We start from the raw sequence: 18,228 nt of genomic DNA on the forward strand, positions 1-18,228 counted from the left end.
TTTCTAACCACTTTGGCCACGTGGTTGTCAAATGAGAGATTGCTATCAACTTGGGTCCCCAGGTCCCTAATTACTTCTTCTGTACTTAATGGATTACCACCTATGTGGTAATTTGTGGGCACTTTGTTTTGCCAAAGGGATGACTATACACATTTTGGCATTTAGCTTGAGGCCATGGCTCTGGCACCAGTTGTCTGTTTCTATGAGGCCCTTTTGGAGGATGCTTGTGTCGGCTGGAGAGTCATTTATGGCGCCCAGTTTGCAGTCATCTGCGAACTTGGTCAGCCACAGTCCTTCCGTGTTGGCCTGTACCTCCGAGAAATATATACCGAACAAGAGAGGTCCCAGGACTGAGCCTTGTGGGACACCACTTGTAACTGGTTTGGAGTCTGACATGGCTCCAGCAATTCTAACCATATGGGTTCTGTCCTTGAGCCAGTTTGCAATCCATCTAGTGACATAGGGGTTTATATTTAAGTTGGTGAGCTTATCTATAATGCCCAAGTGGGGTTTTATATCGAAGGCTTTTGCGAGGTCCAGGTAGGCTGTGCGGACCACCTTCCCCTCGTCAATGGCCTTGGTGACTGTTTCAAAGAAATCAACCAGGTTTAAGAGGCAGGATCTGCCCTTAACAAAGCTGAACTGGGTAGGATCCAGTGTTTGTAGGTCCCCAATATCTTTATTTATGAGGTCCATGATGATCCTTTCCATAGCTTTGCAGACCAAGCTAGTCAGGCTTATGGGGCGATAGTTTCCAGGATCCGTTGAGGCACCACCTTTATGGAGAGGGACCACTGTTGCTGTACGCCACTCTTTGGGCACATATCCTGTAGTAAGGCTGAGATTGAACAGTAGTTTTATGTTTGGGTTTAGCTCTTCTTGGAGTTCATGTAGGCCGCCGGGACACTATCTGGTCCCATTGAGGCTGTGTTTTTGCTTTGGAGAGGGCTCTTACCTGAGCATCTCAGATGTCAGGGGGCAGCACTCTGCTGGGATAGATATTTGCCCTTTTGGTGGGGAGGGGGAGTTTGCACTGAACCTGTCAGCTAGGATGTTGGCAATGTCTGTGGGTTCGGTGTATTTTTTGTCATTTTGGACTAATTCTGAGCATATCTGGGAATTACCACCCAGGTTCCTAACATAACTAAAGAAAGCCTTGTGATTATCCTTAGTGTCCTGTGCAGTTTTCTCTCGAAGCTGGCCTTAGACAATGTTATGTGTGCCTGTAGTTTTTGCTAATACTGATCAGTGATGCCTTCCCTTTTTGGGATTTTGCTCTATCATTTAGTAGCTTCCTCCTTCTATTGTATAGTTTGGTTATGGCTGGGGTCCACCAGACAGGACGACTGCCATTGGAGGATTGGGTCTAGGTTTTATTTGGGATCGATGATCCATGCATTCCTGAAGGTGTTCATAGAATGTGTTTATAAAGGATTCTGCGGTCTGGGCCAGTTTTCCACAGGCTCGGGGCTTTGAAGGATTTCACCTCAGTTTTGAGGAGTGTGAAATTTGCTTTAGAGAAGTTTTTCACTGTGGTTTTCTGGGCAGGGGTGGGGTCAGGATGTGAATATCCAGTGAGATTAGTTTATGGTCTGATCTTACCAGTGAGGGATACACTTCTGGTCTGGAGCATAGAGTCCCCATGTTGGTGATGAACAGGTCCAGTATGTTTTCCCCTCTTGTGGGAGTGGTAACAAGTTGTTCCATAGCATTTGAGTTTATAAATTCTAGGAACCTTTGGGCTAGGGTGTTGGAGCTAGAGTAATGCTCCCAGTCTATGTTTGGGTAGTTGAAGTCACCCAATATAATGGTGTTTGGAGAGACCTTCATATTTTCCGGTGTTCTCAGGAAGGCCGAGTGGGGTTTCTGGGTTTGGGAGGGTGGTCTGTCGCAGGCTATAAACTGGAAGGCAGTTTTACCCACTGTTAGTTGCACATGGATAGTCTCTGATGCTTCGTGCTTTGCCACCAACCTGGAGGTGTGGGTATCTTTGATGAATATTGATACTCCTCCTCCTTTTGTGGTTCGGTCCAAGTTTTGGGGCTGAAAAGAATGGTATGAGGTATAACCTGGTAGTGCTGGGGTGCTCTCGGGAGCCCTAAACCAGGTTTCTGTTACTGCACAGATATCGATGTTCTCCATGCTAAGGAGAGTTTCGAGTGCATGCATCTTGAGGTTTAGACTTCTGGCGTTGAGTATCATTACTCTTAGTTTCTTATCCCTTGTGATACCTATGGAGGGTTTGTCTTTTGAGCCTTGCCTAAGAAAGGCACTATGGGGGTAGCAAGAGCCTTTGCCAATATCCGAAAGCCCAGGGGTGACAGGTGCAAGCCATCCCTATTGAATCATTGTGGCTTGTCGAGCATATCATCCCAAGCTGACAGGCATTGGATCCCCTTTGAATGACACCAGTACTTAAGCCAATTGTTGAAATTGATCATCTTGTCTTCATATTGTGGCATCATTCTTGGTGAGGGTAAGATGCTACTCAAGGTCAGGGTCATACCGGCCTGGGCTACATGCTCAGAGAGCTCCTTTATGTCTCTTTTCATGTAGTCCAGGGAGGTACGTCTCAGGTCATTCACACCAGCATGGACAATGACTGAGTCATATTTGTACTTGCCTTGGAGTGACCTGAGTGCTTCTGTTATGTGGCGGATCCTAGCGCCGACAAGCTCCTCACCGTGACCCTCTCCTTGTTCAGCCTCGTGAGCGCGACGTCAGTGTGCCTGACGATAGAGTCACCTATTACAAGTGTATCAGGTGTGTTGTTTAGTCTTAAGGGCTGTGACTGTTTGGCACACTGGCTTTGTGAGATATGTGTTGCACGTGTTTTGTTTTGGGGTAGCGGCTGCTTGGGTGTCTGCTTTGGAGGTCTCTGCTGCTTCAGCAGATCTTTATTTAGAGCCTCCGAGTATGTTTTTGTGTGATTATGTGTTTGGTTTGCTGTCGTGGTAGGTCTATGTGAGACTGGAATTGTAGTGAGTGTGGTTTCCTTCTCCTCTTGACTGGTTATGCCAGTACTGAGTTGAGAGAGCTTAGCCTCCAGTTTGGCTATATGGTTGCAGCTCTCACATGTGTTGGAATTTGTTGGGAGGAGGAGAGGATTGTCTGTGTACATGAGGCCGTTGTAACATTGCCTCAAGATTCCCAGATTCACCAGCTGGACCGGAGAGGAGATTGACAACTGACATTTGGACATGCTAGAATAATATTGGGGATTCCTTAATAATTGAAAACCAGGGCCAGTGGGGAGTGAGGGTGTAGTGCTTTTAATTTTTAGTGCTGACTTATATAATTGCTTTAGTGAGCAAGTGCCAGGTAACTTAAGTGCAATGTGTTACAGGTAACTTAAATGCAAAAACAACAAACAGTAACTTTCTTTCAAGTGAAACAAGGAAATAAGTACAGTAAGCAATGCAGATATCACTAGTGATCCACAGAAGTGCTGAGAAGCCACGTATTAGGTGGAATTAGCATTCCAGGGAAATAACAAGCAAACAAACAACAAGCATATAAACAAAGTTAGATTCAGCAGGCCTGGATCTAGTTTATGCTACAGCAAACAAGGTGTATCAATTTCAGTAAGATACAGTTCAAATATTCAGGCACTATAAACCTTTAACCAGAAATTCCCAGCTCAGAAGGGCAGAGTCCAGCCTCTTCTCCCACAAGAGTGCAGACCACAAACCTTCTTAATGTAAAATAACTGGCCTGAAGCCCAAGTGCTTAAACCAGAACTAATACACTTTAAGAATAACAGACACTGGGCTCTCAATCAGCAGTTCCCAACTTAGAAGGATGAAAGCTACCTGTCCTGCCACCACAGTGCATGCCACAAACCTTCCTAATGTAAAACAACTGGTCTGAAGCCCAAGTGCTTAATCCAAAAGACTTAGAATGATAGCTACACTTTAATCAAGTTACTACCAAGCAGTAATAAATACAATTGAATACTTTAGAGAATGCCTGGATTAGTGCTCAAGTTACACAAACAAAGCTAGATCCAGCAGGCCCGAATCCAGTCTATGCCACTGCAAACAAGGCGCACCAACTTCAGTAAGAAGCAGTTCAGATATGCATGCACTATAAGCCTTCAGCCAGAAATTCCCAGCTCAGAAGGGCAGAGTCCAGCCTCTCCTCCCACAAGAGTGCAGACCACGAACCCTCTTAATGTAAAATAACTGGCCTGAAAGCCCAAGTGCTTAAACCAGAATTAATACACTTTTAGAATAACATACACTGAGCCCTCAATCAGCAGTTCCCAACCTAGAAGGATGTAAGCTACCTGTTCTGCCACTACAGTGCAGACCACAAACCCTCTCAGTGCAAAACAACTGGTCCGAAGCCCAAGTGTTTAAACCAAAAGGCTTAGAATGAGTTACACCAAGCAGTAATAAATACAATTGAGTACTTTTAAGATGATGCAAAAGTAAAAAAAGTAGGTAGAAACACAAGTACAGTAAAAGCGGATGAATTTTTTTTTTTTTTTTTCTGAACAAGTGCTGAGATCAAAGAAACAGATTTGAGTGCTGAAACTAGAAAACTGGCTAGTTATAAGAAAAAAAACTAAGCTAGAAGGCTTCCCTCCAACACAGAAGGGCTTGGGGGCTCAGAAGCCTACAAATAGTCTATACCACTTAACAGGAAAGGCAGGAAGCAAGCTTAAATTTTATTTATTTATTTATTTATTTATTTATTTATTTATTTATTTTTTTCTGTTTCCCAGATGCTCTCTTTGTACACAGTAGGAGTGCCTGAAATCAGAATATGATCTCACTGTACTCAGTTGAGTGAGCAAATGAGATGGGCCCAGAATGAGTATCCAAACACAAATTTACAAGAGGGGCGGGCAGTTGCAAGGCCACTAAGATTAACACCAAAACAAAAACAGGGAGAGTGGGTGGGACTAACTGAAGAGCAGAGTGAAAACTTCCAGTTCAGTTAATATTCCTTCCACACAGTTAAAATCAATTTAAATACTGTATTTTTTGAAAAAAAAGAGCAGATAAAGGTACTTAAATTCTCTTATACGTCCAGTTGAATATAGCAAGTTCTTAGCCGGCCAAAGCTGAGGTTTTTAAGCAGAAAATATTTCACACTGTACCACTTAAATAGGCAAGGTAAGCTAATGAAACAGTAGCTGCTGCTTTTATTCAAAAGTGCTGGTAGCTGTCTTTTTCTACCTACTATCATTTGGGGCATCATAATAGCTCTCCTCTACCAACCTCATATGTTTGAAATCTACTCTCTTTCTCAAGACAGCTCTGGCTTGCAAACTGTACTACAGTACAACTACTTAACATGTGCATTGTTATCTATCTATCCATTCATCCATCCATCCATAATGCACTTTTTCCCATTTCTGCATATGGTGTTGTGATGTCACATCAACAGTGACTATCATCTAGAGGCAATGTTCACACCTCCAAGTAGCTAGCCCTGCCATGGTTGCTCTTCTGTACCACACACACACACACACACACACACACACACACACACACACACACACACACGCACACATGCACACATGCACGCATGCACACACACACACACACACACACACACACACACACACACACACACACACATACACACACAAATGCACACACATTGGTATATGACCAATTATTTATTTAGAATTTTAACCATGTATAAAACTGCCCCTGCCCTGATGTAGGCTATCCTGTTCCAGTAGTCTCACCCATCAGGTGTTTTGTGCTGCCTCACCCTACTTTGAAGTCAACAGCTATCCTGGTAACTTAACGCCTTATTAAAATATTTTTCAAAATAAATATCTCATTTTTCTCAGATTTCATGCACTAGGACAAGTGACTATAAAATGTACAGTTTGAGAACATGTTGGAATATATGACATATAGTTATTTCTGTATATTTAATTCAGATCAAATAAATGTTGAAAAGAAACGATAATTCAAATATCATATTAAATGGGAAATTGGTTGTAAATTATGGTATAAGAAGTGAAAAAAGTATGTAGCATTATTTTAACAATTTATAAATAATGCATGCATTTTTCTGATATATTCTTCTTTTCTGTTTTCAGGCATACGCATGATTTTCTTTAAGATGAAATGGTGAAGGAATGATTTATGTACAATATAAAATCGATAAAAAATTTCAGAACAATGAAGCTGGAGAGACAGAGAGAGAGAGAGAGGCACTATTGGAAGCACTTCAGGCACTACAGACATACACTATAAAAGTAAAATGTGAAATGTGACAATAAATTTGAATTGACGTCTGCCTCAGAGCTCCTATCTGAGATTCATTTCTGATGTTGGTCCCTATTTCTGTGTTATTTTGCATGTTCTCCCCATGTCAACATGTGACATCTCAAGCAACTGTGGATGTTCGTCGTCTCCCATTGCTGCAGTCCTGACAAATGGGTACTCCGCTGCCCACCATCAGCCCGAATATCAAAGGGCTAGAACCGGCGTCGGTCATGGGCGCCTGAGACTGATGCAAGTACTTGTCAGTACAAATGCGCATGACCGACGCCATAACCTCAGTCTTTCTTGCCGCATGGTCCTAAGCAGAAGCAGTTTTTGCAAGTGCCGTTCGGCGTTCTGGAATTGTCGGTTTTCGAGTTTCAGACCGGATACCAAGTTGGCTAAGTACCCTGTTGGGGACATTTTTGTCTTTTCTTGCCTCAGTATTGACGGATGTCAGAAAAAGTTAATAACTGTATTTCTTGTGGGAAACAGATTCCTCATAGGGATTACCATTCACTCTGTATTCCTTGTTTAGGGCCTGAGCACGACGTTGTTGGGTGTCGCTTTTGTGCTACTTTTAACAAGCGTTATTAAACGCCGGTTGGACTGTGCTAGGCTAGTGTTTGGTAAACGTTGTAATTATAACATGCCGGATTCTCCGACGACTGGTTCTTCTAAGAAGTGCAAAGAAAAGTCTTTGCGGTCCAAACAGGATGAGGCGTCCACTCCGGACGTCGGTTCTGTGGAACCACTGACTGCTTCAGTGGCTCCTTCTGACAGTTTACCTGTGTGTCAAGGGGAGCCTTTGTTACTGCAGGAAGTGGCTTCTCCTGTGTTAGGCCAGGCTGAGGGTGCTTCTTTGTTGTCTGTGGCTTCCTCCCCTCATAGGGTAGTTAGACCTCCTCCTTCTCAAGGCAAAGGCCATTCTAAATCTAGGTCTTTCCCTGCTGGTGCTCATCCTCAGGGTCCAGCCCCTAGGCAGCACATGTTAAAGATGGCTGAAGATTTGATTACTTTAATTAGAGGTTCCATGCCCCCCCCTGTGAAGAGGCCCAGGATAGACACAGAGTTGGAGGGTCTGGTTCAGTCTTCCAATGAGTCAGATTCCTCTGTGGAAGAGCTTCAGGATTTCCCTCCCTATTCTGATTCAGAGGCTGAGGACGCTACCCTCTGCGTCCCCTCCAGAAGATTTTTCTTTCTCTGAAACTTTGCATTCCATGAGGGAACATTTCCAGTGGGATGGCCGAGATTATTCTGATTCTCGTAAAAGGCTAAGAGAATTCTTGTTTTTACCTCAGCACAGGCCTTTGGCTATTCCCCCTGTACTGGATGTTGTTCAGGATGTATTTTCTGAGGCGGCCCTTAACCCAGATTCTCTGCCTCCTGCCCCAGTTAAACCAGATAGATACTACAGGGTTCTGGAAGCTCACAAGTACTTGTATAAGAGTCCTAGGGCTGATCCAGAAACTATTTCTCAAGGCCCCAAAGGTGTTAAGGCTTCTGTGGTTAAGAATACAGTTCCTCTGGACAAGGATGCTAGGGCCCTGGATAGGTGGGGTAAAAAACTGTATACCTCTTCTAATTTGGCTATGAGAGCTTTAAATTGTCAATTTCATATGCTCAGGTATCAGAATTATTTGCTAAGTCAATTGAAATGTAAAGTTGATGCTTTAGCCGAAGGTGTTGACTGTAAGGAGCTTCAGGATTTAGTGCATGCTTCTGACCAGGTTGGTAAGCATTCTTTGCAGTGTGGTTTTGATGCTTTACAAGCTTCTTCCAGGGTGGATGCTACTAGTTCTGTTGTTCGCAGACATGCCTGGCTTAGAGATCAGTCCTTGTCAGAGCATGTTAAGGCTCGCATTATGGATGCTCCTTTGCAATCTGATGTTCTTTTTGGCCCTCCAGTGGAATCAGTTTTGAAAAAAATGGAGGAAAAAGCTAAGTTTATGCAGACGGTAAAAGACTTCTTACAGGTTCAGCCCCCTAAGTTCAGTAGGAATTGGCCTGCTAAGGGATGGTCTTTTCCCTCTTCGGATTTTCATTCTAGGGGCAGGTCGAGGTGTGGTAGAGGTAGGGCTTCCTCTCAGGGCCCTGTTACTTCTAGACCTTTCAATTCTTTTACCCCTTCTGCTGGGGTGGGCAGGGGTCAGTCCTTTCGGAAGCAGTCCCAATGACCTGTGTCTTCAGCTGCCGGACTCTGCTTTGCTGGCAGCTCCTCTAGGAGGAAAACTGGGGCTTTTCAAATGGAATTGGCATTTGGTTACCCAAGACAAATGGGTATTGGACATTATAACTCGAGGCTACAAGTTTTATTTTCACACATTCCCTCCTTTCAAAGGTATGCCGGATGTGCCTCATCAGCAAAGACTGGAAGCGCAGGCACAGATTTTTTCTCTGCTCTGGTTGGGAGCAATACAGGCAGTTCCTTCTGGTTTTATTCCCATCTTTTCTTAGTGCCAAAGAAGGGAAATACTTGGAGGCCCATTCTGGATTTATCCATTCTAAACATCTTTCTGGAAATTCCGAAATTCAAGATGTTAACACTGCAGCAGCTGTTGCCTATGCTAGGCAGAGATCACTGGATGGTGACTTTGGATCTCAAGGAGGCCTATCTTCACATTCCTATCAGGCCCAGTTGCAGGAAATTCCTGAGGTTTCAGACTGGGAATTTGCATTATCAGTTCTCTGCATTGCCCTTTGGCTTATCTACTGCGCCCAGGGTGTTCACAAAAGTCCTGGCTCCAGTAATAGCTTTTCTCCGGCTAAGGAATTCAAATTTATCCTTATCTGGACGATTGTTTGATACTGGCTCAGGGCGAGCACGAACTTCTTCGACATCTGCAATATGTGATGACAGTTTTCAGATGCCTAGGGTATTCTGTGAACGAAATAAAGTCCAGTCTAGTACCCTCACAGGAGATGTGTTTTCTGGGTGTGAGACTGAATACAGCTACTCAGATGGCATCTCTTACCCCGGACAAACAAAGAAATCTTCACCTATACTTCCAACAGCTATCCGTAATGTCCAGGCTGACTGCAAGGACAGTCCTTCAAGCCTTGGGGTTCATGGCATCTTGCATTCTAGTACTTCCCAATGCCAAACAGCATATGAGGAAGCTACAATGGTATCTCAAAAGTGTTTGGACTCAACACAGCCACGATTTGGATACTGTCATTCGGATTCTACCTTGCATTCAGAAAGAATTTGTGTGGTGGGCTCAGGAATGTCACCTAAACAAGGGACTCTCTGTGACCCAACCGGAGGCAAGTCAGATATTAACGACAGATGCCTCGGAGTCGGCCTGGGGAGCTCATTTCAAAGGAAAATGGATTCAAGACCTTTGGCCCCCGGAGCTGCTTCACTTGCATATCAACATGAAGGAGATGCTGGCACTTCAATTTGCATTGAAAGCATTCAAGGATCTACTTCGACCGGGACTGGTGTTGATTCAACAGACAACACAACTGTCATGTGGTACATCAACAAGCAGGGGAACTCATTCTTACCCTCTTTGCAGACAAGCAATGCTGTTATGGGAAACTGCTTTGGATCTGCACATCACTCTTCGAGCACAGTTTCTGCCAGGAGCACAAAATTCGTAGCAGATGTTCTGAGCAGACAGATGGTGGATCCTCACGAATGGAAGTTGGACCCTCAGGTATTTCTTCAGTTGACCATGGCTTGGGAACTCCAGACATAGATCTGTTCGCTTCTCCTCTGAATTCCAACTACCTCTGTTTTGCACAAGGCTGTTTCATCCAAAGCCTGGAAAATAGATGCACTATCCTTCAGTTGGAGCAACCTTCACGTGTATGCCTTTCCTCCTCTGCCTCTTCTTCCAAAGGTCCTGTTGAAAGTCAGGAGGGACAAACCTTGCATGATCCTTATAGCGCCGGATTGGCCTCGTCAACATTGGTACCCTCTGTTGAGGAGCCTAATTCACGGGACACCTTGGCCATTACCACGGATTCCTCACTTATTGTCTCAAGCAGACAATCATTTTCTCAATGTCAGGGTGCAATCCCTACACCTGACAGCCTGGCGCATTCAGTTTTAGAGGATGGGGCCTTCAGCTCCCTCAACAAGTTTTAGATGTCCTTTGGAAGCCAGGCGTCCTAGTACTCGAAAAGTTTATGCTGATAAATGGAAGAGATTTTTCTTTGGAGTTCAGCTAAAGGCCTTGATGTCACTTTGCCTAATTTGAGTTGTACTTTGCAATATTTGACTATGTTACTGGACAAGGGTTTGTCCTTCTCTTCTATAAAAGTGCATGCTGCAGCTATTTCTGCTCACTATGATGGTGATCCTCCTTTATTTTCACATCCTTTGCTTAAACAGTTTCTTAGAGGGGCAAAGAATATAAGACCCCCCGGAGGGCTCCTACTCCTGCCTGGGATCTTAATTTTGTTTTGGAAAAACTGACTCTGCCTCCTTTTGAACCTGCAGCTACAGCTGAATTGAAGTTGTTGTCCTGGAAGACTGCTTTTTTATTGGCTGTTACTTCTGCTAGAAGGGTATCTGAAATACAGGCTCTCATGGCAGTGGAACCTTTTCTGATTTTTCACCAGGACAGAGTTTCCTTGTACTAATCCTACTTTTCTGCCTAAGGTAGTTTCTAATGTGGCATTGAACCAATCTATACATTTGCCTACTTTTTATGCTAACCCCAAAATGAAGGGGAAAGAGTTTTGCATTCTTTGGATGTGCATAGGCAGTTACGGTATTATTTGTTCCGAACCAATGAGTTCAGGAGATCTCAACAGTTATTTGTTTCGTTTGCTGTGGCTTCAAGTGGGAAAGCTGTCTCAAGCAAACTATTTCCAAGTGGATCGCCATTGTATTGCTTTTTGTTACTCTCATCATGGAAAGGAGGTTCCAGTTGGGATCAGGCCTCATTCTACTAGGGCTACGGCCACCTCTACTGCTTTTTTGAGAGGGGTAGCTACTAAAGACATTCTGGAGGCAGCTACTTGGAGTTCTGTACATACCTTTACAAAGCATTATCATTTGCCTCTTTATTCTAGGTCTAGGGCTGGGTTTGCCACTGCAGTCTTGCAGGGCATGTCTGCAGCTCCTCCTGCTATTTAGTTGGCCAGCCTCCCTTTTTCCGTTGCTCTGGGATTCTACCCATTTGTCAGGACTGCAGCAATGGGAGACGAACATAGTACAGTTTTGTACCTACCATAAATGTAGATGTTCGAGGATCTCCATTGCTGCAGTCCTATTTTCCTCCTCCTTCCCCTTTTCTTTTAGATTGGGGTTTTGGGTGGTGTTTTTTGCATTCTGACGTCTGAGGCAAGAAAGACTGAGGTTATGGCGTCGGTCATGCGCATTTGTACTGACAAGTACTTGCGTTAGTCTCAGGCGCCCATGACCGACGCCGGTTCTAGCCCTTTGATAGATATTCGGGCCGATGGTGGGCAGCGGAGTACCCATTTGTCAGGACTGCAGCAATGGAGATCCTCGAACATCTACATTTATGGTAGGTACAAAACTGTACTTTTCCTTGCACTACCCAAAAACATGCTTATTAATGAGCACTCTGTGTTGAATCCAAAGCAATGACTGAAATGGATCAGATAAGATCATTTCAAAACATTATAGCTCATAATCATATTCATGGTCCAAAACTAGTCATTAAATAGTGTGCAGCCAACTTTAAAGAATTATAAATGTCATTTCTCAGTAAACTCTCTAGACTACTTTAAATGGCACCAAATTGAGTGCAAAAGATGCACTGATCTATATCTTATAGCTAGAATATTCTACTTTTAGCAACAATGAGTTATTCTTGGTATTTAAGCCATAATAATAAATAAGAAGATTAATCCTATACACACATACACACACACACACACACACACACACACACACACACACACACACACACACACACACATCTATATATATATATATATATATATATATATATATATATATATATATATATATATATATATATATGTATATCATTGTTACTTGCTTTATATGCATTTATGAGGTCACCCTGTCAGAATTATCTAACTACAAGAGTACATGTTTAACTTTTTGAGACATTGTGCTAAAGTTTATCAGTCACCCTAGAATGCTCTTAATGTATGCTGTATTTTAATTAGTTATATAATATTAGCAAAAGGCAGCTGTACATTCACTAGCTGATTTCATTAATGAATTACGTCATGTAAGCAATACCTCAGGTGAGCTTGAACATATTAATCACTGTATTAAATATAAGAAGGCTGCGGTGGTGCAGCGGTTAGCATTACCGCCTCACAGCAAGAGGCTCTCCGGTTTGATTCTCGGCTGGGGTGCCTTCTGTGATGAATCTGCATGTCCTCCCTGTGGTCACATGGGTTTCCTCTGGGTGCTCTGGTTTTCTCCCACATCCCAAAGACATGCTGTAGGTGGATTGGACACTCTAAATTGGCCCTAGGCATGAGTGTGTGCGTGTGTGTGTGCCTTCCGTGGAAGGTTGGGTGCCGGACTGGCAACTCGACACCGTAAAACTCCACTGCCAATCATGAGCAGACAGGTGATCCGCTGTGGCGACCCCTAACTGGGAAAAGCTGAAAGAAGAAGATTAAATATAAGAAGGTATATACTTTCTTACAAACTGATTGCATCAAAAGATAGATCAACAGAGATAATTATCCCCAGATCTGTGAAATGTACATTAGTCAGGATGATATTACTACCTGTGTCCTAAGATAAACCATTGCAATGACTAGAGTGCATAACTGCACATTTGCTAATGTTAAATTATAATTTTGCCTTCTAGCCCACACTATGAGACTATAAATAAGATTTAAGAAGCCACTGGTCATTTAAATTGTTTATTAAAAGGGCTGCCTTAGTACTGTTTGCACTAGGACTGTTAGAACTGACAGACTAAGACAGAGAAAGATTGGGTACTTGGATAATTTGTTTGTTTTACCACTTCCTGATTGAAGGTGACATTTTCTCAATGCTAAATCTATGTCTGTGTGTCTCTCTGTCTCTGTCTCTCACATCACTCCACCCTTTTCCTTTTAATACACACAAGCTTAAGTAGAACCTTTTTCTTTAGATTGTCTTTCTTTCATTCAGTCTGGATCTTCAGGATAAATTTAGGTTAAGGCAAGGAGAAAATCCCAATGGTAAATTTTTACCCAAAAGGTAAAACACGTGGCTTGTGGTATACATTAGCATACACCATTACAAATGAACTATTTTTTAACTGCAACATTTTATAAATGAGTGCATACTTAAAATAAAAATCAGACCTGATTAGCAATTGCAAATTAGGGATATACATTAGGTAGGGAGAGGAGAGGGTAATACTGATCCTAGTTTCACCATCTCTTGTCTGACTACCCCAGTAATGAAAACACAAACATCTTTCATGAGGTCATTGTATCCCATCCCTTTACACAGGGAACTGTACCTTTCCCATCCTTTTTTTTTTCACATTGGCATTACACTGACAGACCATTGCATATGTTATATGAGAACATCAAAAAGGAAAACATATCCATGAAAGGCAGAAAATTGAGTGCTAAAGGAATATATTTTATTTGTGGAAAGAAAGAAAGAAAGAAAGAAAGAAAGAAAGAAAGAAAGAAAGAAAGAAAGAAAGAAAGAAAGAATGAATGAAAACCATTTCACAGTGTCTATTTCCTATCAGCTACTTTTAAAACAAAGTCTAAGGTCAGTAATGCAGGCACAAATATCTTCCATGATGTCACTCATACACCACTGTGTACTGACATGAATTTATAGTGTATTGCCAAGTTTTTGGAAACTCAGAATTCATATGGTTGAGACCCTATATTTAAGTTTCTGAAAACTTGAATGTAAGAGAAAATCTATTTTTGTGAGTCCCCTTGCAAATGATATATATCAACTCTGACATCACACTACAGGGGGGGGTATAGTGTTTTCCTTTATAGTTGTTGTACTTGTTTCCCTTATACTGTACATAGCTTGCACTAATGCCTACAGCAAAAGGCCAGTACCTTTCATATCCCCTTTAGCTAACTGACAAAACAATAAACTGCCCTTAAATAACATTTATTCTACTCCCTGATCTATAAATAAACATTAATCTAGGAAGCAATTAATGTCACAACAGTAAATAATAATAGCAATAACTAGCCCGCTTCTAATTCTAATAAACTGTAATAACTTCATGTTGAAAACAGGTCTAACTCAGTATCTTAAAAATTATGTGTTTATAGCTATTAAAAAAAAAACACAAACAACAGGCAGAAAATGAGTTTGGTGAGTTTAACCTAGCATTACAAATTACAACTTACTAATTCTAAGAATACAAAACTCTTCTGGAGTACTATCAGTAAGGTAATAAATGGAGCACTCTGCCCAGATGAACTATCCAAGTCAGTAAATAACTAGAAATAATTAGATAGTGATCATTTTGGAATTAATATTCCACTGGACTATTATAAAGCATATGTCTACACAAGTAAAACACAGTACTATCAACATAAAATGATCTACAGAACATACTGATGGATCTGACTTAGAGTTAGAGAATCAATAGTGAACTGACATCCCCTCCTGTCAATTTGCTCTTCCTGAAGAAGAGAGTTTGTCTGTCTAGGATATAATCTTTGTTCTGTCACTGAGATATACATGGAGCCAGTGGAGAAGAGAGGAGAAGAGGAGAGGAGAGGAGAGGAGAGGAGAAGAGAAGAGAAGAGAAGAGAAGAGAAGAGAAGAGAAGAGAGGAGAGGAGAGGAGAGGAGAGGAGAGAGGAGAGGAGAGGAGAGGAGAGGAGAGGAGAGGAGAGGAGAGAAGAGAAGAGAAGAGAAGAGAAGAGAAGAGAAGAGAAGAGAAAAAGCCCATATCAAATCATTTGAAAATGATGGTGAGCCAGTAAATTTTGCTGAAGGCTTTAACAAGTTCAATGAATCAGTTAACCACTTTAACTATTCCCAGTGACCTTACTGTCTTAATGCTAACGAGGGTACAAATAATTAATCGAAACATATGCCAATATAGAATCAGGAAGGAAAGCAAGCTTTAGTGTACAATGATTTCATAATAAATAGAAACTTAAGAAGTTTGTAGTGAAGAAAGAAAGAATACTGTTATATCAGCAGGAAAGTAATAGAGAAGTCACTGGTTGTGCCTAGTTTATGCAGTTGGATTAATATAACATCATTCCACAAAAAGCAGGAGTAGAGTGATTTTTTCTTACAGGTTACACAAGAATAAAATAAAGGAAATGTCATTTTATTAACTGAGAGAAAGCCTCATCAGAGCCAAGGGTACGTGTGTATTTTTGCAGAGTTAGGGGCTTCAAAACAGCAGGGTAACTCATTGCATCAGTCTGGGGGAAGTGCTGTGAAAACCACCAGAGGCATCATGTCTCCCACATGACAGTGCTGGGCTGCCAAATGGTATATGGATGAAAAAGGATTCTGAAGTTTTACATTTTAAGTGTCTGTGATTGTAGACATCAGCTACTGTGAGATAATTACAGCAGAATAAACTAATCTCATAACACAAACTGAAATTGAAATCAGAGGCTGGAACCCCTGAACTGACTGCCAACAGCTCTTTGATAAGACTTGAACTCACTGAAAGTAGCAAATAATAAACACTATGTTGTATCTTGCAAAGGAAGATAGACTTTAAGAGGATTATTAAATCTTCTAGTATGTTGTTAGAGTTTAGTCAACTAGTATCTTTCCTGTTTGCTTCACCGTCAGTCATAGAAGTTTTTAGTACCATTGTTTCCTCATTTACTTGGCAAATCAGCAAATGAGGTCTTGTACATTCTCATATCTGGGTGTAGAATATTTTAGTAGTACACAGGATTCATTCTATATAGTAATAGAGAAATGGGTCAAGAGATGAGGCAGTTGCAACTCACCTCAGTTGTCTGAAACTAGTTCACCCACAAAGGATATTTTTTGAAATACACATACTGTCTGATGCACAGAGTAAGACAGAGGCAGCTGTCAGAGAAAGGACGTTATTAACCACATATTGAGTGAAGGGGCAAATCAATTATGCTAGCTATTACTGTTTGTTTGTTTTTTTGGCATGGGGTACAGAGTCATCCAAACTGATGCTGCTTGAAGGGTGCTTACAGTCTGATAAAAAGATCACTGCTTTATCAGTCCTTACAGAAATACTTATATAAAGCAAACTACTGGAAATTTAAAGCATACTCTTTCTAGATTTAGGTGTAGCAACAGAATACAATAGAATGCAACATAGATTATGCTAGATACAAAGTCCTAGGAACAGAAGTTCAAAATTATATTATGATGTATTTTATTGGACCAGTACATCAGTATAATTATGCAGATTATTGTGAATATAGGTAGGATGGGTACACAGTCACATTTTCCAGCCATCTTAAATGGTTCAGTTCCTAAGGAATTGGACATTTTTTAATCAGTAGTGGAACAGAATTAATTCAGCAGTAGAGAAGTAGAAACATTTTCATATGTTCCAGAAACACATTTCAAGTATAATGACAGTTGAATATTGAAATTAAAGGTAGATTGCTGGACATCAAAATGTTTGTAGACCAAAATAATAACTAGCATAAAAATCAATTATTATTCAGAAATAATTAGAGCTGGGAGATAGCTTTCCTCCAGTATCACTTGCAAAACCTGACTGACAAAACTTTTTTATGTCTTCACTAAATGTTGCATATGTTCGGTCTGTACCAACATTAATGTTTCTAAAAATATTTTCCAACACAGCATTATTTTTGTTTTTAATTGTCATAATTAAATGCAAAATGTACTTGTTCATAATGATTGCAGTTTAAATATTGCTGTGCAGTAGCAAGTGATTCAAATAATTTGAGAGAGAATTAGAAATCTGTCTCTCTGAAACTATTTATACATAGACTGCCAAATGCTCACCTTTTTGTTTAAATCACAGTTTATGTTTGCCTTTTTTATGGGCCTGGAACTGCCTGTCAGAGACGCACTGAAACAGAAGTCCTAGTGATATGTTTCACTGCATAGTCTGTGTAGTCTCAGCATTTTAACAATGTCAAAAATAAAAAGCAGTCTAAGTTATTCTAACTAAATTATCATGTGCAGTCCTGTATACAGTAAAATTATTTTCTGTACCCTTTTAAGTGCAGTTCAAAATAGATTGTATTTCTGTTTCAAAATGTCTGACGTTGCATTTGCTATTCAGCATTTAAAAACTGTTTCAGACTATACTCTTGCACGTACGCAGCCATGAAAACACCTTTTCTGACAGAATGCAGTAAAAAATCATAACTGTTACCAACATCCCAGAGAGCATTTCATCTATGTTAAAATGAACAATTCAAAAACAAACACACAAAAAAAACCTTACCTTATCTTTAGAGCCAATTCTTCTAGATGTTTTAAGAGTCAAATATCCATATCAGGTACATTAAGTAAGACAAACTGTTTACTTAAACAGCAGTGAACATAAGCGGTTATGACAGGAAACCACCATCAGTTCAGTGGAACATTTATGTGCTTTTGCTTCCTTATGAGCCAGATATTAATGATATCACTGGTTCTCATTAACTTGTGGTGGTTCTGACATGACCCAATATATTTCCTGTAATATATACTTTGATTATATAAAATGGTAGAGTTTAAAACTGTATAGATAATGTTTTTTGATCTTTTAGGGGAGGGGGCTGGATTCTGAAACAGTGAACCAGGATATCATGTGTTCATTCATAACCAGCCTTATTCTACTCAGTCATGTGACAATCAAAAGCCACTCCTGGAAAAAATGACATAAGGCATGCATGGGCTTACACCTAAACTGGTTGCCAATCCATCACAGCCCCCCCACACACACACACACATACAGTGCCCTCATACATGTGGGCAGTTTAGAGGGTACTGCTGCTGGGAACCAAAAAAAAAAATCAAGTGTAGTGAGGCATCAAATGTACTTTAATATCTTTAGATTCAGGTCTGTTGATTCTATGACTGCTATTTGTGTAAGTGGTGCTGCTGTAAATGAATA

The 18,228-nt window shown here is 41.1% G+C and overlaps 1 protein-coding gene across 1 annotated transcript in view; it reads right to left on the reverse strand.

Annotated features, from left to right (window-relative positions):
• Positions 1–17,907, reverse strand: part of LOC122791721 (circularly permutated Ras protein 1-like) — a gene marked incomplete in the record, with an annotated part of 735,169 nt that extends 717,262 nt beyond the window's left edge. The window contains 1 exon segment of the mRNA XM_044059620.1: positions 17,575–17,907.
• Positions 17,908–18,228: the final 321 nt, after the last annotated feature.

This window comes from Protopterus annectens, chromosome 17.part0 (assembly GCF_019279795.1).
Source record: "Protopterus annectens isolate FY-2018-M chromosome 17.part0, PAN1.0, whole genome shotgun sequence".
In the NCBI taxonomy this organism is placed as follows: Eukaryota; Metazoa; Chordata; order Ceratodontiformes; family Protopteridae; genus Protopterus; species Protopterus annectens.